We start from the raw sequence: 24,048 nt of genomic DNA, 5'->3' as shown, positions 1-24,048 counted from the left end.
TCACTTGCAACCATCAAAAATACAGCTAGTTCTATTATGATTTATGGTATGCTGCCTTGTGACCAGACACAAAAAACACCAGAGGCCCACTATACACACACATGTCCTGAAATGCACATTTGCTGTGTTCTGAACACATACTCACACACTGCATGAGTGCATGAACTGCCAGATTTCAATAAAACCACTGTGACCAGAACAGTTCTGCTCGTCAAAATGGCCTGAGTTTAAACTCTCCTACAATGCGCTCCAGGTGAAAAGGGCAGTTCTTTAATGAAGACTCAGGAGGGGGCTAACCATGAAGACCATTAAAGGTGATTTGGTGCTGAATACATGTTTTAATCCTGTTTCATACCACAAAAAACTCGAGAGAGAAAGAGAGAGAGATGCTGAGATACAAGGGCATGGCAGCTGGAACAACAAAGTCACAGGACAACTTATGGCAACACTACAAAGTCATCCATTAAGAAACTGACCATGTACGAAAAATACAAAAAAATACAAAAAATACAAGTAGGCCTGATGGTTAAATAATTAAAATGTTGAGCATTAGCGTCTCCTGCTGGCTAAGACTGGTGCTACACCAGAATCACCACCAAAGCTCAGCATCCCATAGAACAGCTCATCACCTAAGGTCTGAGATTCACCACATCACCATAAGACCACTGACACCGACCGGACAGAGAAGAGAGTGTTTGGAGTCTTCCCTTTGAATTTACACCAGCTGGAAAAGAGATAGAGAGAGGTCAAAGGTCACATCTGACACCTGCGAGCCTTTCATCTAGAGACTTTATAGAACTCAATCAAAGCCCACACACACTGACTCAACCCATTTTGTTCACACACACACACACACACATATTAGTTCAAGCATTTATTCAAGCAAGTTCAAATTTAGACTATTCAATACATAACTTGTATAAATGTAATTCTAATAATGATTATGTAATACATATTCTCTTTATATATGTATGTATTTATTTGTTTGTTTGCTGATTTAATTATCTAGGCATTAAAAAAGCTGATGATGTTAATTATGTAATGTACAATGTATTGTACATAAGTACATTTATTTAATGTACATTTTATTTTATATTTAATTATATATTTATTTATAATAACTTCAAATGATATTTGCACATCGTTTAATACTTAACGAATTTAATCATTTTAACTGTAATGTCTTCGTGAAACTCTAGTGCTTGTGAAAAAGTCTGCCGAAAGGTGGCGGTATTTCTATATGCTCGCAATAAAACAGGTGCGTTTTCATTTTCAACCGAATTCCGTATGCAGGTACTTCAGAGATGGTCCACCCGTGGCTTTGTTTAAAGAACAATATCTGGACAGTTTCTCTGCACTTTCCTCAGCGCCCTGTCGCTCAGTTTCTCCGGCTGAAGTAGAGCACTTAGAAGTTTTTACACAAAGATTTGTCAGACACGGGTCCAAAATTCAGCAACTATGGACGGAGTGTGAAAGTGTCAAGGAAAACTTTGCAAAGGCGACATCGTAATAACTCAACTAACGGATAAAACTGAAAGGTTTAAAGACATAGCGAGAGAAAAACATTTATTATTGTGACTGAGTCCCTTGAGGGAGACGCGTAATCAGGCGTGAACTCCTTCACTTCCCCATTCTGCCCACTCGCTTCAGTCCTTCCGCAAAGCAGGTGGTTCAAACAGCGCGTTGTGTACAGGTTTTTAACTTGTGTGCGTTTACACTTGCCCATTTAAGTGATATCATGTCCAACAGTCACTAAGTCAGTTAGGCTAATAGGCTTAGATTTGCTAGGCTCGAGGTTAGAGGACACCATGAAGTTTAACGGGTATCTGAAGTTGCGCATCGGCGAAGCGGTGGACCTGAAGCCCACGACCACCTCTATGCGACACGCCGTGATGTTCAACAAGGCGAACCAGACCATGGACCCGTACATCGTAGTGAAGGTGGACGAGTATAAGATCGGACAGACGCACACCAAGCAGAAAACCAACATGCCCACTTATAACGAGGAGTTCTCCGTTAACGTCAATAACGGCAAGCAAGTAGAGCTGGCCATTTTTCATGACGCACCGATTGGGTACGATGACTTCGTGGCCAACTGCACCATCCAGTTTGGTGATCTGATGAAGAGCACGAACAGAGAGGAATCATTTGAAGGATGGGTGAGGAATGTTTACCATACAGCTGCTGTTCCCTCACCTGATCACACACTGCGTCTTTCTTAAGTAGGCTATTGTGAGAAATTGCTTTGCTTTAAGTTGGTGGAGATTTGATTTCCACATGTGTTTTGACACATTACACTTCATATAGCCTAGGTTATAAAGCGAAAAGTTCTGAAATAACAAGGTATGTTTGCTCTGATGGGGCAGACAATGAGCATCTCTGGATAGAGGTGTTGTCCTATAGCCTACAGAATAGAGGTGAGACTCTGTAAAGTTTTAGATGATGATGTTATTATGCATCTGGTGGCATTGGAGAGATTTGTGTTTGTAGAAAAGTGCATGTTGATTACAAGTCCAGAATGCAAAACAGTATTTAGTACAGTACTTAGTTGCACACTAAAGACGAATCGCATAATGAAAGACAGTGATGGACTAAATTGTCAGCATACTAGAATACAAAATAGAAGAGTGTGGGGAGTGTTGTAATGTTATTTCAACGTCTGTTTTTTTTGTGCTGTATATCTGAAACTTTGATACAATATTATCATATTTGCCAACTGTAAATTAAAGAAGTTTCGAAATCTGATGCTTTTAATATTAGAATTAAGTAAATAAATTAATATCAGGTACAAAGAATGCCATTGTTACAATCGACCCTATTTCCAGGACACTTGTAATGCTACTTGTAAACATGTTAAACTGTATGCATGATTTTATTTTTTATTTTGGCGTTTTATGCCTTTTATTTAGATAGGACAGTAGGTCGATAGGAAGCGAAGTCGGTGAGAGAGAGAGGGGGGTGGGATCGGGAAAAGTCCACGAGCCGGGACTAGAACTCGGGACGCCCGAGGCGCAAAGGCGCTACATGTCGGCGCGCTGCCCAGGAGGCCATTGGCGCCGACATGCATGATTTTATTATGGTTATTGAATTTACTCATTTAAAGTAATTGTCATCCCCCATCTCCATACCACACACACCTATCATCCTACTTTTCATTTGAAACATTTTGATTGAAAACTTACATTCATGGGTTTGGCAGACTAAAGAGTTCCCTTAAAGTATACATTTTATCAGTTCAACCATTCCTTACGAATCAAACCATGATATTGGCATTGCTAGCACCATGCTCTACTGTTTGAGCCACATGACTGCTATGAAATTGTAAACATTTAAGAATTTTAAATTCAAGACAGCAATTGAAAACAATTATAAGTATATATTAAACAGGCCTATGCACACATCGGTTTGGTTTTAAAGTTTATTAGCTTGTTTTATCACAGTTGTAGCAAATGTGGCCTGTTTGATTTTGTGCAATCTTTGTGTCTTCAGTAGAAAAGCACATTAGAAAGTGGTACAACCCTCTCCATCTGCAGCTATGATATTTCTGCTATTTCTTTAAATATATTTTATTAAAAACTATTGTTACAAGCCATGAAAAGCTTGTGTTATTTATTACATTTAGTGAAAATCTGCCTATTTAGGTTGATGTTGTTCATATACAATAGTGATTTCATCCCTGTTGTTCATTTCTAATTGGCTTAACTGGTATTACAGCACTCCCTAGTTTCCCCTAAACCTCACACTGTTGGTTTTGTTGTATTGTATTGTATTGTGTTGTGTTCTTTTTGTCATGCTTTGTTGCATTGCATTGTGTTCTTTTGTTTGTTTTGTTCTGTTGTATTTTATTGTTGTGTTTTTCCTTGTTTAGTCTCTTTTATTTAGTGCTGTTGTGTTTTTTCCTTGTGTGTGAACAGCAGACTTGCAGAGGTTATGGGTGTTATCATCTTCCACCATCATCAGTGTGGGTTCACACTTACACCCATATGTCCAACAGTGCAACAATGCTCACTGATCCAGTATCAGGCCTTTGACTGCAGCTCTAGACACAGATCCTGATGCATGATCAGAGGTTAATGAAAGCAAGTCGGGGCTTAATGCACAGTCAGTCAACACAATTTGGACTCAGAGTTTGAGCTCTCAGACTCTCCGTGGGATGGTTGCAGCTAAGACCAGCTGAAACATCTTGCTCTGTGGTTTTAGCATCTTCTGTGGTTTAAGCACCACAATTTCCATGTCTACACTGCCTTCAGAGCTAGTTCATATCAGTGTGTTAACTCAACACTGCTGCAGAGTCATAGGACACAGTAGTTGTAAAACGCTTGTTGTCAGCATTTCAGTGACCAGGCTGAACATGCACATGCAAATCATCTTGCTTGTCCTCAGCAGAAGCGGTGAAGGTCTTCTTGTAACCTTATTATTCAGCTCAAGTACTATTAGTTCTCCTTTCCCAGAATGCTTATGCACAGGGACATTATTTTTAGAGTGAACATCTTGTTTTTACTGTACGCGTCCTGAACATTTGTTCATTTAGTGAACAGTAATATGGAGATACACTTTATTATTAGCCTCAAGGTTATTTTAGCTTCAACTTGTACTGTATGTATAAGGGAAAGTGCATACTTTAAATGATTTGAAATTTCATTTTTTACATATAATCTCAGTTTATATGATTTAAACACTGATAATAATAACAGTAATGTTTCTTGAAGACTGGAGTAGTAGTGACTGCTGGAAATTCAGCTTTGCCATCACAGAAATAAATAACATGTTGTAATAAATCAAAACATTATATTTCCCAATATTACTGTTTTCTAATTTCTGATTAAATAAATGCAGCATTGGTGAACGTAAGAGACTCCGAAACATTTTTTAAATCTTACAAGCCTTAAACTTTTAAACGTTACTGTACATCTGATCAACTTCTATTGGGTTCCAGATGAAATTCAGTGGACTTCAGAGATACACAACACCATTTTTATTGATTCTGCTGCTGCAGGTCACAGAACCGCTAATTAATTATACTCTGCTTTTATTCTGTCTGGGATGTGGGCATTTTGTGCCAAGTTTCAGTGTATGTATTTGTTTCTGTGTAGAGCCTCAGGCTTTTGGGACTAATGGTATTGTGAATCCTGCAGTTCAAAACAGCACACACAAGTAAGAGTGTGTTTGAGTGTGTATGAGTTTCCTATATGGGAACTGCCTCTAGGAATTTCTGTTATGCAGTTTCTGTTATGCTATTTTATCAGTGAGTGAAACTAGCATCAAAAGTATATAAAATGGAAGTTGTGTGTATTGGAGATAGAGTATTGACACACACTCTGTCATAGTCTGAATCCAGAGTCATAGGAAATCAGTGCTGTTGAACTGTGAATCCTGCAGTTCAAAACAGCACACACAAGTAAGAGTGTGTTTGAGTGTGTATGAGTTTCCTATATGGGAACTGCCTCTAGGAATTTCTGTTATGCAGTTTCTGTTATGCTATTTTATCAGTGAGTGAAACTAGCATCAAAAGTATATAAAATGGAAGTTGTGTGTATTGGAGATAGAGTATTGACACACACTCTGTCATAGTCTGAATTTTTCTGCTTTCAGTTTTAACCAAATGAAAAGAAGTATGACTGGTGGAAAAAATATTCAGCTGAACTCTACTGAAAGTTGCTAAAGCAAAATAGTTTAAAAATAACTAAATTAATCTAAATTAATTTAGTCCATATGTGACAAAGAAAAGGGCATACTGTATGCTAATTATGGCTAATCATTCCTGTATGCATCACAGTGTTCTGTTAAGATGTTGTTAGTGCTGTTTTGCTAATTATCGACTTGTAATTAGACCACCACCAAAATGAGTGACAGGTAGGGAGCTTTTCTGATTGGCTGATCTGGTTGGCCATTCCCTTGTTTCTGCTGTTTGCATGCAATATCTCTTACCTATAGTTTACTTCTTTTGACCATGATTCTGTCGTAACACATACAGAAGCACATAGGGTTTAGTTCTGTATGACATGCAGGTCGACACACACCCACAAAGTTGGTTTTCTACAGAGAGTTTACCACAGGCTCATAAACGCCCCCCTTTTACCCCTTGCTGTCTCTTTCCATTTCTGAGTTTGTCTTTCCGTTATCTCTCTTCTCTTTTTGCTCTACAGTAATCTGTAGTCCAGCTCTAATATTTCACTTCTGCCTGACCTCATTTACATTTTCCGTGGTGTAAAAGTGTGACTGCTGTGGACGGTACCAGTGGGTTGTGTGATTGTATTTGGCACAGATATAATTTTTAACGTGTGCATGTTTGCCTGAATATATAACTTAAAGATGTTGTTAGTGCTGTTTTGCTAATTATCGACTTGTAATTAGACCACCACCAAAATGAGTGACAGGTAGGGAGCTTTTCTGATTGGCTGATCTGGTTGGCCATTCCCTTGTTTCTGCTGTTTGCATGCAATATCTCTTTCCTATAGTTTACTTCTTTTGACCATGATTCTGTCGTAACACATACAGAAGCACATAGGGTTTAGTTCTGTATGACATGCAGGTCGACACACACCCACAAAGTTGGTTTTCTACAGAGAGTTTACCACAGGCTCATAAACGCCCCCCTTTTACCCCTTGCTGTCTCTTTCCATTTCTGAGTTTGTCTTTCCGTTATCTCTCTTCTCTTTTTGCTCTACAGTAATCTGTAGTCCAGCTCTAATATTTCACTTCTGCCTGACCTCATTTACATTTTCCGTGGTGTAAAAGTGTGACTGCTGTGGACGGTACCAGTGGGTTGTGTGATTGTATTTGGCACAGATATAATTTTTAACGTGTGCATGTTTGCCTGAATATATAACTTGAAAAAAAAACAGACTTGTCATACACAACTTTTAATACACAAATTGAAAATGCCAGGGAACTTCACAAATGCTTCCTGAAAGGCCTGGGGAAATCATGGGAAATTTTGAAATCTTAAAAATTCACAGAAAAGTCATTTTCTAAAAGTCATTTTCATTTTCAAAAGTCAAATTTTTCTAAATATGTTCAATTGTTAAGTGTTTCTTTCGCCAAGAAACTACTCTTACTGTCACAGATAACTGTGAAAATAGGAATGTATTTGTTAGAAATTATGGAAAGTATGAATTTATTTAACATTTTTATATCCAAGTAATTCCCATAGTTTTGTTTGTGTTGTTTGATAGTTTTGATCAATGTACTAATCTTCAAATTTAGAGAATATTATAAAAATAATGAAAATGAGTATTTAAACTTTTAATTAAGTTACATTTAAAATGTGACAATAACTTAACTTCAGTATTCAGTGTCTAAAATAATATTTATTGATTTTTTTTGTGTGTTGCAGGTTGACCTTGAACCTGAGGGTAAGGTCTACATCTTGGTTAGTCTCACAGGCTCATTTATAGACGGTGAGTCCCACCTCTCATTTTTTATCTTTTTTTTAAATATTTTTTTTAACTGTTCTATTTGTTTTAAATCTTCTCATGCAGAAGTACACATTTAATCATACATTTAATCATACATGCATCAATTTGACAGTCAGTATGCTTTTTTTTTGGACTGAAACAAAGGCGTATCGAGAACACGCGGCCTGTTTCATAGCCAATGACAGAGTAAAAGATGAAAATATAAAACTCTTCTTGATGAATCGCACTGTCTAGGCCACGATGGTGGAAATGCACACATGCACTGATGCACCCACACTCATTTCCTCCACTTGCTGTTGAGATTAGTGCTGGGTGGTATACCGGTTCATACCGAATACCGGTGTTTATTTTTGTTATGATATGAATTTTTAAAATACCGCTATACCGGTGTATGTTGCTTAAACAACGTTCGGAACGTGACACTGTTTGAAAGGCGTCCCTTTTCACTGGTGCACTGTGGTGAGGGATCAGCTGTATGTGTTACTAAGCATGAAAGTTCCGAAACTGAAGCTGTAGAACTAATAGAACAATTAGCTATGGTTCAGTTGGAAGATTTCGCCAGTGCTGTCCCGCGATCGCGAGGTCTGACTTTCCCAGAGAAGTGTCACCTCTCTCGGCGTCTGTTCTGTGCAGTGAGCGGCAGAGAAGCAGCACATTCAGTTGGCCGCAGCGCAGCCGACTCGTCAATAAATGAGTACAAAACAGCTTTTCCTAGCACCTGTCACTTACTGATAGTTTGGAATTATTAATATGAGCGTAGTTCGTCTGTTAATATCATATGCACTTTTTTGTTTGTTGTTTTTTTTAGTTTGTTACTCAGACGCAGGCAGTGCGCTGCATGAGACAAAAAAGTAATATAGCCAAAACAACCGCATAGTGTCAAATCTTTAGTGTAGATGCATGTTAATTTTATCAGACTATGCCGTGATTATAAATGAGAGTGACTCCTGTTTAACATGTATTAAAAGGGGTCGTGTTTAGTCACTATTTAATGTGGTATTTTTTGACAATATTCACTCATCATGACAGTAAAATAGGGCATTCTAAGTCAATATACTGCAGTATTTCCTCTCTCAATCAGTAGAAAATATGGTTAACACCGTGAAACCGGTATAATTTAGAAAAATACCGTGATATAAATATTTGGTCATACCGCCCAGCACTAGTTGAGGTATCACTTAACTAAATGTTAACATGCTACCAGACACATGCTAAGACACACTAAGACACACAAAGCCTTCTTCAGTCACAGTTGTTTTTAGACAGAGCTTCTGTCAGAGCATCTTATGCATGAAGTGTATGCGATGTGTGAATCGCACACCTGCTGTGCAGGGGCTGTGAAGCTGGCTTCCTTTAAAGGCCTGTGGTTAGCCCTGCAGAGACTAGACTAGACTTAATAATACCAGTGAACCGGGGGCTCCTAATCTGTCTCTCTTCCCTCTCACAAAGTCAGCAGAATGTTCCATGGCATTACAGGAAATACCTATGCATTGTAATAAGATCATGAAATAATAAAACCTTTTCTGTTTTTCCGTGTTTAGATGATGCTGGAGGAAACACTCGTCCCTATAAAGAATTTAACCGAAAACGGCAGCAGGCAGTTAGAAGAAAAATCCACCAAGTAAATGGACACAAGTTCATGTCTACCTTCCTAAAGCAACCAACGTTCTGCTTCCACTGCAAAGAATTCATATGGTAGTGCATTTTTGTCACATAAATGCTCACCTTTTAAAAAAAACTTTTTTGGTATCGCTCTACTTAAAGCCTTTATGTATAATGCATTATAAAGGGCTATTAAAGGGCACAATGCATTATAATTAGTCATTGTAATACATTATATCTTGTTGTAAATACTTAAAATACTGAATTTAAAATGCATAGTGTAACAATGAATTGATAATTGTTATAATGTATTAACTGTAGTTACAATTATTCATGAGATTGTACAGTGCATTATAAGGTGCATTACAAGGCATAATTAATGCATTAAAACTTTTATAATACATTTTATATAAAGGCTTCAAGTAAAGTGTTACTCCTTTTTTAATAAGACATTTTTGTGTGAGTTTGTAAGAAAGAACTGCATTTTGCATTGTACGAAAAACTTATTTTCTATACAAATAAAGTTTATTATTCTAATCAAAAATCGAGAACCATATAAATTACAGTGTAAAAGTGTTTTACATTTTGTATACAAATGCTTGAAGTGAGTGGCTAAACAAACTTTGTTATATTTTATTTGTACATTGTTTTCTTTGTTCCAGGGGTGTTTTTGGAAAACAGGGCTACCAATGTCAAGGTGAGTGTACACTCTGTCTCTGTATTAATCAACATTATCTGTGTTTAAATTGATTGTATTATAGATTGATTGTATTCTGTGTGTGCTTGTTAGTGTGCACCTGTGTGGTACACAAGCGATGCCATCAGTTTGTGGTTACGGTCTGTCCACGCATGAAGAAACCTGCCAAGGAAGAGGTAATGCACGCAATCCTAACCCTAAAACATTTTCGTATTGTCGCATTTCGTGAGTTGTACTGTGTATTTTCACAGTATGGTTTGATTGGGTTTTTCGTTTCATCTGTGGGCAATTTTTGAAATTTAGGCCATAGAATTACTGAAACACACACACAGACCAATTGTGTCATATGTTGGTGAAGTGACTTCTGTCGGTCCTAAAAAACACAGATGTCATTTCTCCACCTGCTGGTCAGAAATAGAACTGCTTACATTTTCTGCTGTGTTTTTTATTCTATGCTCTGTTGCTTCTTTTTACAGACAACAAATCAGGGTTTCAGTATAAATGTTCCCCATAAGTTTAACATCCACAATTATAAGGTTCCTACCTTCTGTGACCACTGTGGCTCTTTGCTGTGGGGAATTGTACGGCAAGGATTGCACTGCAAAAGTACTTTTCTCTCTTTCTGTCACCCATTTGGTCACCATAAATGTATACATCAGTTTTATTTATGCTGTTTTGTGAGGCTCATCTGGTGTGTTGTGTTTTTACATCTGTAGTTTGTAAAATGAATGTCCATATCCGCTGTAAGGGAAATGTTGCCCCAAACTGTGGAGTCAACAATGTAGAACTGGCCAATAAACTGGCAGAAATGGGCCTTCAGCCGGGAGGACTGACCAAACGCAACTCAATGGTAAATACACACATGTGCACTCAATCTTTTCAAAAGTAAAATATGTGATCTGTCTGTGTGTGTAAATCTCTTTGTTTAAGTTTAATGTGCTTTATTCACATCACACATAACTCACATTTTTCTTGGTTGCACGCACTGAAAATAGGAAAAAACTAAACTTTAGTGAAGTAAAGTGAGAAATTATGGGAAGTAACACAAGACCATCAACAGAATAATTAATATTGAATGATAAAATGTACTGAACGAGTAATAAACTAATAAAGTCTTAAGTCTAAATATTGTCTCTCTTCTCAGGGTCTCTCAGGAATGGACGCTCAGTCCCGTACATTGAGTGTGAGAGGAGATCGAGGGCAATCTAAAAAAGAGGCAAGTCGGAAGCTGGGAATCTCAAACTTCACACTCCTGCAGGTGTTGGGAAAAGGCAGCTTCGGCAAGGTCTGTGTTTAAGACTATTCCTCTGTACATCAGGTCCAGTATGACTGTGTAGCGCAATGATTGCAGACTATTTGTTAAACAAAATATTCACACAATTCCAATGTGAATGTGTTTATGTATTACAAATGATTCCAATGTGAATTTTATATTCTTATCTGAAAGAAATTGCATGGTACAGTCACTGACCTGTTTAAAAACTATAATATGATATAATAATGGCAATTTTTATATGTTACAATGTTAATATTATATCTGATAAGTTTTTATTTGGTGTACATAAAATATTATATGCTCTGGGGAAAAAAACATTGGATTATTGCTGTGCAAGTGACTTCTAAATAGTGTGATATACCTCAAGTGCACTGTGTTGTTTCATATTAAAATATTATGATGACAATTTTGTGCCAGAAATTTAGAGTGAATACAAATAAAATGAAAGATACTTCCCAAGTCATACTGTTGGTGTTGTGTGTAAATAGGTGATGCTGGTCCGGTTGAACGGTTCAGATCAGGTGTTTGCAGTGAAGGTGCTGAAGAAAGACATCATACTGCAGGATGATGATGTTGAGTGCACTATGACAGAAAAACGAGTGTTATCCTTCGCTTCCACTCATCCTTACCTCACTCAGGTGTACTGTTGCTTCCAGACACTGGTGAGGAACACACACATCACAGATTAACCTAGCCTATATATATATATATATATATTAATATATATATATATATATGTACTGTATGTATGTACAATAAATGGGAACAGTTTGTATATTCTGTTCTTTAAATGAGAGCATGTAGCTTTCACATCATCAGTAGGGGGCAGTAGAGAATTAAACACGTTATGCTTCATCAATATGTTACTTTTCTACTTTGCTTTTTCTGTGTATGTGTACTTCCCCCTTTGTATGTTATGAGAGATCAGAGGTCCGCTATAATCTGCTTGTGTGTTTAGCTTGAAGCCTCTAGAATAGAGAGGTCAGCACTGAATCCCTTAACGTAGCTTTTACAGTTTTACAGAGCCACTTGAAACACACACACTGTAGCATTTGTAAGACTACAGTGTTTAATTGAATTACTTTAACTTGAGTGTACGCAAGGTTTTTTAAAACATGCGCTCAAACACTGATTGCAAAAGGATTTGAAGACTTAGATTTCATGTTCTGTCCAGCAGAACAGATCTGACATGATGACCTCTCTGGATTTATTACTGCAGAGTCAATGTGAACATGGATGTGCAGGAACATCCTCAAGGTCTTGCTGACGTATGTATTGTGTTTGTAATGAGGAAAGGAATTTATGAACCGGTTTGTCTCTGCTCCTTCACAGCCCTGACGCACACAATCAATCTCTTAACCCTCCACACGTGAGCGACATACAAAGCACACTCCATACAAAGGGCCGGGTTACGTTAGATAGCACTGCAACATGGTGACAAAAATCGATGATCTCGGAGGTCCTGCGGTGTGGACTGTTGCACAGTGAATGTGCATGTCTGTGTTTGTTGATGTGATGAATTTGGTCATTAGTGGATGTGTCATGGCGCTTTGATGGTCCAAATCTTAGCTTATTCTGTTGAACAGCCACTAGCATAGAAACTGTCTGACTGATGAAAAAAAGTTTTTTTTTACGTGACATTTAGTGGAAGATAAATTTGAAATGGAACATACTACAGTAACAGATTGGTATGGGGAAAAAAAATCGTCAGTCTCTGTGAATGTTTGTAAAGAAACGCATAAGGTGAACAGCCACTAGCATAGAAACTGTCTGACTGATGAAAAAAAGTTTTTTTTACGTGACATTTAGTGGAAGATAAATTTGAAATGGAACATACTACAGTAACAGATTGGTATGGGAAAAAAAAATCGTCAGTCTCTGTGAATGTTTGTAAAGAAACGCATAAGAAATTAGTAGCAGTAAATGCACACTGTTCTTATTGTGGGCATCTGCCCCATCTTGCACTACTGAATATTTCACAAACTGAAAATCATTTTCTTTTCACAAGTGCTCTCCTATTTTGTGTGCATCATGCATCATACGGTCAGTAAACAAACTGTGGGTGGTCCCTGGATGAGAGGTCTGAGTTTGATGCATTGGCTGTGCTGAACTCAAACAGGTACTTAGTGTTGTCAATTCAAACTTATGATGCACTTCGTTTCAGATCACCTTCCAACCCTCACAATCCCATAATCCTGTGTTTCCTGCAGTCTTCTTCACTGACTAAACAGTATTTATGTTTCTGCTTTGTCTGTCTCTCCCATAAATCTTCTAATGGCTGTGACATGCTTGGTTAAAAGACTCCCTGTAAGGAGCTGAATTTCCTGATGTTGAAGGTGGTAATCTGCTGTTTGTTGTTGTCTTTTAACGGAATCTTTATCTTAATTTCTTAATCCTTTCACAGGAGCGTCTGTTTTTTGTAATGGAGTTTGTGAATGGGGGAGATCTGATGTTTCACATTCAGAAATCCAGAAAGTTTGAGGAGAACAGAGCCAGATTCTACACAGCGGAGATCACATCTGCTCTCATATTCCTCCACAGCAAGGGAATAATATACAGGTTAGACAGACAAATGCACTCAAGACAGAAAATAAAAGGATATTTAATTCAAAATGAAATCTCTGGTATCATTTACTCCCCCTTATGATGTGCTAAACACGTTTGACTTTCTTTAATGGAACATGAAAGGTGCAGTTTAGCTGAATGTTCAAGCTGCCATTTTCCAAACTGCTGTCCTTGATCTACACCAATATTCATTTTCTTTTGATGGTGTATGAAGAAGAAAAGTCAAATGAGTTTAGAACAGCATGAGCGTGAGCAAATGATGATAGAAATTTAGTTTCTCGGTTGAACTATTCCTTTAAGTGTGTTTTTTCTATGTTTGATGTGAAAAGACTCATTGCCAGTTATCGCAAACACTTGATTGCAGTTGTTGCTGCAAAGCGTGGCACAACCAGTTATTAGATTTAGGGGGCAATTACTTTTTCACGTAGGGCCAGGCAGGTTTGGACAGCTTTTTTCCCTTAATAAAAGAAATCATCATTTTAAAACTGCATTTTGTATTTACTTGCATTATCTTTGTGTAATATTAAAATTTGTTTGATGATCTGAATCTTTTAAGTGTGAAAAATATGCAAAAAAATGTAAAACCAGGAAGGGGGCAAAAACCTTTTCATGGCACTGTATTTTATTTCAGTTGGTTGCCAAGGCAATATTTCTATATTCCATGTTTTCTTTTTTTTTTTAGATTAAGGTGAAGTTTTACAAACAATATTGAATTATTTTTAAATATGAATGATTTAATTAGTCAATTTAAAGTTAAACAGAACAGAAAATTAACTAAATTACATAAAATTATTAAAACGTAAAGCTGTAATATACGCTAATTCTAAATATTAATAAGTACTATAATAGCATATAAATAATACTAAAATAACTCCACATTCACACCTGTGTTCTTTCAAAATATATAATATAATTTAATATAATATAATATAATCAGCAATATTGTAGATATAAACTGCTTCTTTTGGTGTCTGTTAGTTTTTGGTGAAAAGATAATCTATGGAAGTGCGTGATGAGTGTGGAAGTGTGTGAAGGTAGGATGTCCTAAATTTAATTTTTATATGGTCCTATAGATCCTTCAGGAGATGCTGTACGGCTCGTCAGTTGATTGGTGGGCTCTCGGTGTGCTGCTGTATGAGATGCTTTCTGGCCACGCCCCCTTTGAGGCAGAGAATGAGGATGACCTTTTTGAGTCCATCCTGACTGAAGAGATCATCTACGCGTCCTGGCTCAGCACAAATGCTGTGGACATACTTAAAGGGGTGAGCTGCTCAGTGTTTGCTTAAGAGCCCTGGAGTCATACAGACATGAATTGACTTGAATAGAGCTGTAATTGCTTATCTGTCCTGATTGGTGGAAGGCATATGGTGTGAATTAAACTGTCAGTTCATGCAACAATGAACATCAGTAAACAGTAAATACCTCCCATCTGATCTCTCTCAGTTCCTCATGCTCTTCCCCTCTCTTACATAACTATATTTAGCCTCGATCCACAATCCACTGCTATCACATGACTGTAGCTAAAAATAAAAACCCTTCACATCAAATGTACACATGCATAGTGTTTGCTCTCACTGTGAGGAATAGTGGAGGAGATACACTGCTGGTAATAATCCTGAAGATGATTTTTTTCCCCCTTAGAGCAATGTGCATTTATTGAAGGACCAATAAATTCCCAGTTTAATCTGGAAATTCCACAACAGAATGTCACGATATTTGCCTGAGATGAAAAATCCTTAAACCTGGGTCATCCAACATGACCATGACCTACAGCAGTCAAAGAATAGATCGATAGAGTGCCTCAAAAGCATTCTATTTTTGGAATAGCAGACCTCAGTCCTGTTGCACAGCTATGGTGTAGACAGACCAGACATGAACAACTGTAAGAAACAATGGACAATATAACATACCGTTTTTTCATTTATTTATCAGCATCGGCCAATATTGGATATTTAATTATATGTTTAATTAATCTACATTTTTACATACAGATTATATTTGCTGTTATATAACACTCTCCTAAAGTTATTCTTTAAAAACACTAATTATGTGGTAACAATTTTTTCATGTATATTATAATGTTGTGATGCCTAATTTCAATTCTAACATTTAAAAATTGATAATAATTTTTAATAACAAAGATTGATTTTTACTAGTTTATTTATTTAGTTTAAAATTCTAATATTGGCTATAACATGAACAGAGCTATTGGCTTACCTGACAGAATTTTCAAGTTGGTACATCCCTTGTTTTTTAAAGGGGTCATGATGCGATTTCAATTTTTCCTTTCTCTTTGGAGTGTTACAAGCTCTTAGTGCATAAAGAAGATCTGTAAAGTTGCAAAGACTAAAGTCTCAAATCCAAATAGATATTCTTTATAAAAGTTAAGAGTCAGCCACACCTACCTTAAACGGCTCGTTCTAACACGCCCCCACATGTCTACATCACTATGTGGGAAGATTTACATAACGCCGCCCAAATGTTCACGCAAAGAAAGAGGGCGTAACTTTTATTCCGGCTGTAGTATTGTTGCTGCCGCCATGTTGTGAATGCGCTGTGTGATTGATTGTGAAAGCGAAACTACTTTGTTTGGCCTTTCAAAAGAGGATGATATCTGCTTCGTCATGCCTAGAGCTGATCCGTGCTGGTTGCTGAGGAAATACTACAACTTTACAACTGTAGATGTACAACTTTGCGCTGTGGATCGCTGGATCGGCTTTCACCGTGGACAAAGCGGAGTCCAGCCCGGGGTTGTCACATGTCCTTCCGGACGCTCCTTTGTCGAATACGCCGCCTCTGCTCACTCAGCCCGCTGGCCATTCCTCACTTTATCCCCCGGCCTCTGCTCACTAGGCCGCCGTGTGTGACGCTGTGTTTCATTGTGAAAGCGAAACTACTTTGTTTGGCCTTCCAAAAATGGACACGACTAGAAATCAGTGGTTAAGTTGTATTTACAACACTGTTCCAGAACACTTCAACCCAAATATTCAGATGTGTGCAGCACATTTTATGAAGGACTGTTTCCTGATCCTGGTAGAGTAGACTACAGTGCCGGCTGTTCTGACTCAAAGACTGTAAGTACATCTTTTATATTTAAAGAGTTTTTATATTTTATATATTTAAAGCGAGTTTTTTGGGTGGTGTAGAGTAGTGCTTGTTGTTTGTCATTTCTCCGATCACAAATGCAGACATGGTTTTATGTTTACGCGGCACGATGCAACGCAACGCGTAAAAAGACAGTATAAGTCATTATAATCCATAATTATGTCCCCACTGGATGCAACGAATGCCTCGTTTATAATGGGTTTTCATGCTTTTGAATCATCGCTCCGGCCTGACAGGGCATCATCACAATGTGGTAAGGGGCGTAACATTTCCGTCACACGCTTGAGGTATTCGGCCAATCACAACGCACTGGATAGCTGGCCAATCACAGCACACCTCACCTTTTCAGACCGATGAGCTGTGTAAAAAATCGACGCGTTTCAGAAAGGCGGGGCATAGAGGAGAAACAATAATGTACAGTATGTGTAAAATGTGTTTTTTGAACCTTAAACCGCATAAACACATTTCATTACACCAAATACACAAAATAATGTTCTTTTTAGCAGCATCATATGACCCCTTTTAAGTAATTTTTTCTGTAAAACTGGATGATCTCTCTGAACAACAACGAGTTTGTCAGTGTTGTTCAGAGTCGATGAGCTATGGTAGCCAGCTGTGCTTCCTAATGGGTGTCAGATTTACCCAGAGAGAGTGTGTATTTGTGTGTACACGAGCATGTTTGTTTTAGACGGTTATAGAAGGAGGGCAGGATTTGATCTGATTTGGTTACATTTGATACCACACATTGATACTCTAGACACAACCTCCCACAAGCGATTGAGTGATATGTCACACATTCTCAAAGGAATTGAGTCTGATTACAGATGTGACATACACATGAGGTTTAATCTCACTGTGGAGATTTGATAGGATTCACAACATTCAATATATTTGGGCTCTATCATATTTTTGGTTCGTGTATTCCTTTTTAGTAATGTATATCTGTGTGTAGTAATGTGTGTATTAGTTTTGTGCATTTCAAATTAGAAGAATGTTTGATAGACGTATGCATGACATCATGTTTTGGTTTTATTTTTCTCAGTTTCTGACAAAGAATCCATCCCGTCGTCTGGGTTGTGTTGCTGCCGAGGGTGGAGAGGCCGCTGTAACCAGTCACCCATTTTTTACTAGCATTGACTGGAACAAACTTAACCAGCGAGAGCTTGAACCACCTTTCAAGCCCAGAATTGTGAGTTTTAGATGTAAACATTGAACTAAATATTAATCATCAAATTCATTAGAAATGTAAATGCAGATTTATATATATATATATATATATATATATAATTTAAATTTTTTTTAATCCAGAAAACTGCAGAAGATGTGAATAACTTTGATCCAGACTTCACCCAAGAAGATCCTACTCTTACGCCCATCGATGAGGCCATCATCCCATCCATCAGTCAGGACGAGTTCCGTGACTTCTCCTTTACTTCCCCTGAACTGCTGAAAGTGGTTTCAGATTTGCAAAGCAGAGCCGAAGAAATGTGTGATTTCATGAAGGAACAGAACTCAGGAGAATTCTGTGATTTGATAGAACCAAATAAATTGTGACAATAGAAACTTTCAGGAGCAGTCTAAAGAAACATTTGAATACCATTGTATTGAAACTGGTTAAAGACTGTGCATTTCAGTGGCCTAGCTTTTTGGTCTTTGCCTAAGCTATAAGATTATTTTGGCCTACGCTTATGCTTTTGAACAACAGTGTAATTGTCTTTGTGTCAGACACATCGTGAGTGATTTGCAAAGATCTCCATGAGACACTCCATCCTGGAAGACAGCAGTTTACACAAATTTGATCAACAGGTGAACTTGTCTGTTCAGTTGCTACTGTAGCTGTTTTAACTGTTTATATCCAGATGCTTAGGAAACTTGATTTGATCCCTCTGCACTTGCTCTGAAAATGCATTTTAAATGGAAACTCTAGTTTTGTAAGATATTTTCATACATTTATTTGAACATCTGTACCGTTTGTTGTTTTGTTTATTACATTTCAGGTCAGAATTTCACCCATGATTAAACTGGCATCTTTAGATGCGTTTTATTGTTGAGAGAGGCTGCAGTATTGAGTTCTCTGCATTTAGACTTTTTCTCTCTGTGACTTCATCAAAAGACATCTCCCCTCTGTTGTTCTGAAGGGTTAAAGGTTAACACAGTCCGGTGAGATGTTGACCAGTTTCAATTCTTTATATTGAGGGCAGTGACTCTTGCTCCTCATCCTCATCATTCTTTAATGTTGTTTATTTGGATCTTCTCAGTCCGAGCAGAGTGAAATATCTGTTGGTATATGCTTTCGTGCCTGTACATATTTGGCAATGATTTCACATTATTACATTTTGTGTCTGTAGGAGTGTGCAAAAAAGTTTGTAATTTCAGTCAAACACAATTTATAGTATTCTTTGCTGGTTTGAGAGACCAGCTAAGACCAAGTTTTTGACACGTTTTTTCCACATTCTTATGTCAGTTTGTTACATTTTGCCAAATTGGTGTCTAAAATGTTTATGTTTCTGTAAAAATCATAGTAAAATTTTCTCATTCTGTCAATGCTAGATGCAACACAACAAGTCCCTGACAGTAAACTGATGTCTCATTCTATTTGATGTACTCCACACGCACTTGTGCTACTTATTGCACGAAGGTTGGGTACAGTGGTGACACAATGTCACGCAAGATCAAGAACTCATCTCAGGCAGGTTTTTTTCATGAGGAAAATAGAAGATGATGCAACCTCTTTTGTTTAATCAAATAAGAAACACTAAAGTGTCAATGGGGACCCTCATCAACTTTAAAAAAAATAATCAAGGTTGACTGCTGATGGGTTTCTTGCAGGGTAGAGTCAAGCTTTGAAGAAAACATTAGCCTGATGAGAATCCTGTAATGAGTATCTGTTTTTTAGATAATTTGTCTTTGCCCTGCCTCAGTAAAAAAAAAAAACCCTACAAGCCGGGGCTGGTACTTTTTGCCATCATGCTTACATTTGACGAATGGAGGCAAACAAGATTAGCAACAGATCTTTGGTACTGAGTGAGAAAGACATTGGAGATGTCATGGGGAATCCCATTAAGCAACTTGCCCCTACAAGTCTGGCCCTGCCCCAATTACACGAGTGGAAGCTTTCCTGGAGAATCAACGTCAGCAGCCCACTTTCCTGTGGGAGACTACAACCCTGAAGACCAACAAACAGAGCACTATCTTATGAGCTTGGAGCCATTTACAGTCTTTGGCAATGCGGGGGTAGGCAGAAATCCTTGTATGGTCAAGGACACTCTCTTGTGGGGCTTGGATGACTCCTCTTATAACGGTCTATACACAGAGGAGTTTCCTGATCCTTCAATACCAGTTACCACAATTTCTCTCTGCATCCTGCTTAATATCATTCTGTTATTCATCTTTTGATATCTTTCCATCTTTTGCCATATACATCTCTTGTACTGTAGTTCTTTGTAAACACCTATTCATTGTGGATGCTGGTGATGGTTTTCTTCCCAGAAAAGGTACAGGTCTGAGATGGCTGATCTCTTCATATCAGACTATTCATGCTGTGAGATTATTTTGTTCCCTGCATTACTTGCTTTCCCCCCTCAGTGCAATATGCAATGCAATTTGTGTTATATGTCTCAAGTTTTGAACGGTTCTTGCTTGATTCTGCATGCTGACAGCCCTATTTCATATATATTTATTTATATATTTTCAAATGACAAATATGGCACATTTTAGGGTTTCTTTTTTAGGTTGTATTGCTTAATAATGAAGCCAGACTTTAAAAAAAAAAAAAAAATATATATATATATATACATATCATTTTAAATGTATATATAAATATATATTTATATGTATATATACTATTGTTCAAAAGTTTGGGGTCAGTAAATTTTTTTTCAAAGAAATTAATACTTTTATTTCTATTAAGCAGCATCTATTGAGCACCAAATCAGCATATTAGAAGGATCAAATGCCATAACATAAATAACTTTTAACTAGTGTGTCTGTAACATTCATTTAGATTTTTAAGATTTTAGTTATTCCTGCAGAAAGAAACAGGATTCCTTCTTAAGAAACAGGCTATAAACGTGCATGCAATATCTTGGTTTAGAATGCATGTCAATATAGACCAAGAGCAAGCTGGCATACTATATGTCCCAGATTTATTTGTCAGTTTGTGTATTGGCGACAGACTGCTGTTCTCCCTGCTTTCGTCTAAACTGTTATAAAATTAGCCCTCTGTAATGCGTCTCTTAAAGGCCTTGGTGACAGAACAGTTTCCAGCCATGCAGGTCCAGTGGGCCATAATTATATTTTATTGATTTCTCTTCTGCCCGTACGGATACCCTTTATTGGATGCAGAAAATCCATTTCAGACTTAGCACCACTTCAGCTTCAAAACCTCTTGGGCTGATTGTGTTTATTCTATTGATTTCTGTCTTGATAAATGAAGGGTTGCAACGATTAGATCAGGATTCCCCTGGGTAAAAAAAAGACATCAAGACATCTTCAAATGTATCATATATACACTTAAGTGTGCTACAAGTGTGTGCAAACAGTGCTTCACCTTTAGGCCAGACCTTTTATGTGTCTCTTTATTGTTTAATGAGGCTTGACAGAGCAATAATACATGCATGGGTGTGTGTGTGTGTGTGAATTTTTATAGCTTGATGTTCATTGTACTACATCAACGAATTGCAGCGCAAAAGATGATCTGATCCCTCTCTTCAAAGTCCCATTGTGTGCATTCAGCCTCTGCTGAGGGATGGAGAGATCATCTCTGAACAGGAGGATAAAGGAGATTACTGCAGATTAGAGTTGGCACGTGTACATCTGCTTCCCTCATTCATATACAGCAACATCACAGTTCTTTACCGCAATCCAGCAGCTGCAATGCTAATAAATTGAAAATGCAATTTTGCAGAGACCCTTTCATCCAAACACAATATATTATAGACCTGGCAGGAACAGTCCCTGAGCTGCAAACTACACAGGAGCAAATGTTTCCCTCAAGGACACAGTGGAGATGGAGCATGGCCTTGAACTTGAAGTTCAATTTATAGGATCTGTCATTTTGATTTTCAAAACATTACAGTGAGAAAAGTCAACAGAATCGTATGGCAATTCAGAACTATTTTACATCTTGGTGAATTAGTGGTTAATTCGGATGACGGTTTAGTGGTAGACCTTATTCATAAAAATTCATATGAATCACATTGTAAGAATTCTTTCAAACTGTCACCATAAAATATGTTTTGAGATCAGGTTGGAAAGGCTTTAATACATAATTTATTCTGAAAAGACTGTGTTTACAAAAGGACAGTGTTTTTTAAGAATACAGATGTTTAGTCATCACGTGTACTCTTAATGATTGTTACAGAGGAAAGCAAGTGTTGTGGCCGGCTTCAGGGAAATTTTCTCAGGTTTTTCCATTGTGTTGTGTGGAAAAGGACGAGACACAGGGTTTATGTTAGTGTGCACGTCTCGTCTTGGTCACAAGGCTGGAATTTGGGAAAAAGAACATCTTTCCAGAATTTTCTGGGCTGGAAAATGTTTGTTGACATGTCTCTTTCAATATGGGAAAATATGGGAGACCTTTTATAGTTATTGCCATTAATATATTATATGTCATTAATAAAATTAGAATAATCAGTTACAACACTGAAAACTGTTATATTACAAAAAGAATTACCATGGTAAGCCTAGTGTCTACCAAATAGTTCTATAATTTGCCTACTTCAGTAGTACTATGTACTATAAAGTACTATGGTGCCAACTTGTTATTAGCCACTTCTGCCATCAAAAGAATTGAGTAAATTGGTAAATAATGTGAAAGTGACTCTTTGAATCAGATCCATCAGAGTCAGTTGATTAACGAGTTTGTTTGCCCATATAATCTTAAGGAAATTGTGTGTAAACTTATTTGGCTTGCTGACCACTGATGAGGGGCTTGATGAAGCAGCTTCAACTCGAGCTCTGATATACCCCCAAGGGACTTGATATAGGCTGATTACAAAGGGCAAGGTACCTAAGATGAAGGTGGAGATTGGGGGGGGTGGAGGGATGCTGGAACAGCTGAGACTGGAGAGAGGTAAGCAGCTGCTTATATACTCTGGCTGTTGATTGAAAGATTAGATGGGCTCACTCAGGGGCGATTCTATGATTTTCATTTTAGGGGGGCTCAGCCCCCAGTGAGGGTATAATAATAATAATAATAGCTTAATAATAATTAAAAAAAATATATAAATAAGATAAAAATGTTTGATTAATAGGGGTTGCATACTAAACTTATTGCAGTATTCCACTGTATTGCATAGATGTATAACATAAGCCAAATTCAAGTCTTCCTGATCTCACACACACAACCTGTTTACTGTACAAACACAACATTTTACTGTTTGCATTTCTAGTACAACCCTCTTTCCTTAGCTTAAGTATGCAAACCTCTTTGCCACATGCGCTGGAATATGTATTATATTATATTGAAAGTTACATTTTCAAATGAAAATTGCAACATGATCGTTTTATAAAGTATATGCGTTCATATGTGCTTCATTTTCGCTGGAGGAAACAGCTGTGGTGTGATGAGGGGTGAACGCAGTGAAAACTTGGGCTACAGTAGATGGGGAACCGATTGCTACCCCATGATATTTTGTAAACTGGATTTATGACAAAGAACTGAACAGATGCAGATATTTTAACAATCTATCGATAAACACACATCTTGTCCTCTGTTTCTTGCTCTGCGCCGACACGGTCTGTGGATTGAAGAACGCGCTGAAAGACGGGGAGGAGCAGAAGTCTGCTGCCGTTTTCATATGAAATTTATAGCTTTTTTTTATAGAAAGCTATAAATGTATAGAAATTTAAAGCTATAACCCCCCTAAAAATGGTCTAGCGACGCCCATGGGCTCGCTCCTCCCTAACTTAAGTTAAAGGGGTCATATGATGCTGCTAAAGAGAACATTATTTTGTGTATTTGGTGTAATGAAATGTGTTTATGCGGTTTAAAGTAAAAAAAACACATTATTTTCCACATACTGTACATTATTGTTTCTCCTCTATGCCCCGCCTTTCTGAAACACATCGATTTTTACAAAGCTCATCGGTCTGAAAAAGCGAGGTGTGCTGTGATTGGCCAGCTATCCAGTGCGTTGTGATTGGCCGAATACCTCAAGTGTGTGACGGAAATGTTACGCCCCTACCATACTGTGATGCCGTGTCCCGGCCGGAGTCATGATTCAAAAACATGAAAACCCATTATAAACGAGGCATTCGTTGGGACATAATTATGAATTATAATGACTTAAACTGTCTTTTTACGCGTTGCGTTGCATCGTATCGCGCCGCGTAAACATAAAACTCTGTCTGCATTTGTGATCGGAGAAATTACAAACAACAAG

At 37.6% G+C, this 24,048-nt stretch overlaps 1 pseudogene; it reads left to right on the top strand.

The window, feature by feature from the left end:
* The first annotated feature begins 1,282 nt into the window (after positions 1 to 1,282).
* LOC107588597 (protein kinase C eta type-like) lies at positions 1,283 to 18,885 on the top strand (annotated as a pseudogene).
* Positions 18,886 to 24,048: the final 5,163 nt, after the last annotated feature.

Source organism: Sinocyclocheilus grahami, unplaced genomic scaffold (genome assembly GCF_001515645.1).
Source record: "Sinocyclocheilus grahami isolate Dianchi unplaced genomic scaffold, SAMN03320097.WGS_v1.1 scaffold106.1, whole genome shotgun sequence".
NCBI lineage: Eukaryota > Metazoa > Chordata > Actinopteri > Cypriniformes > Cyprinidae > Sinocyclocheilus > Sinocyclocheilus grahami.
The sequence above is the reverse complement of the archived record's forward strand: the minus strand, read 5'-3'. Positions and strand labels throughout refer to the sequence as shown.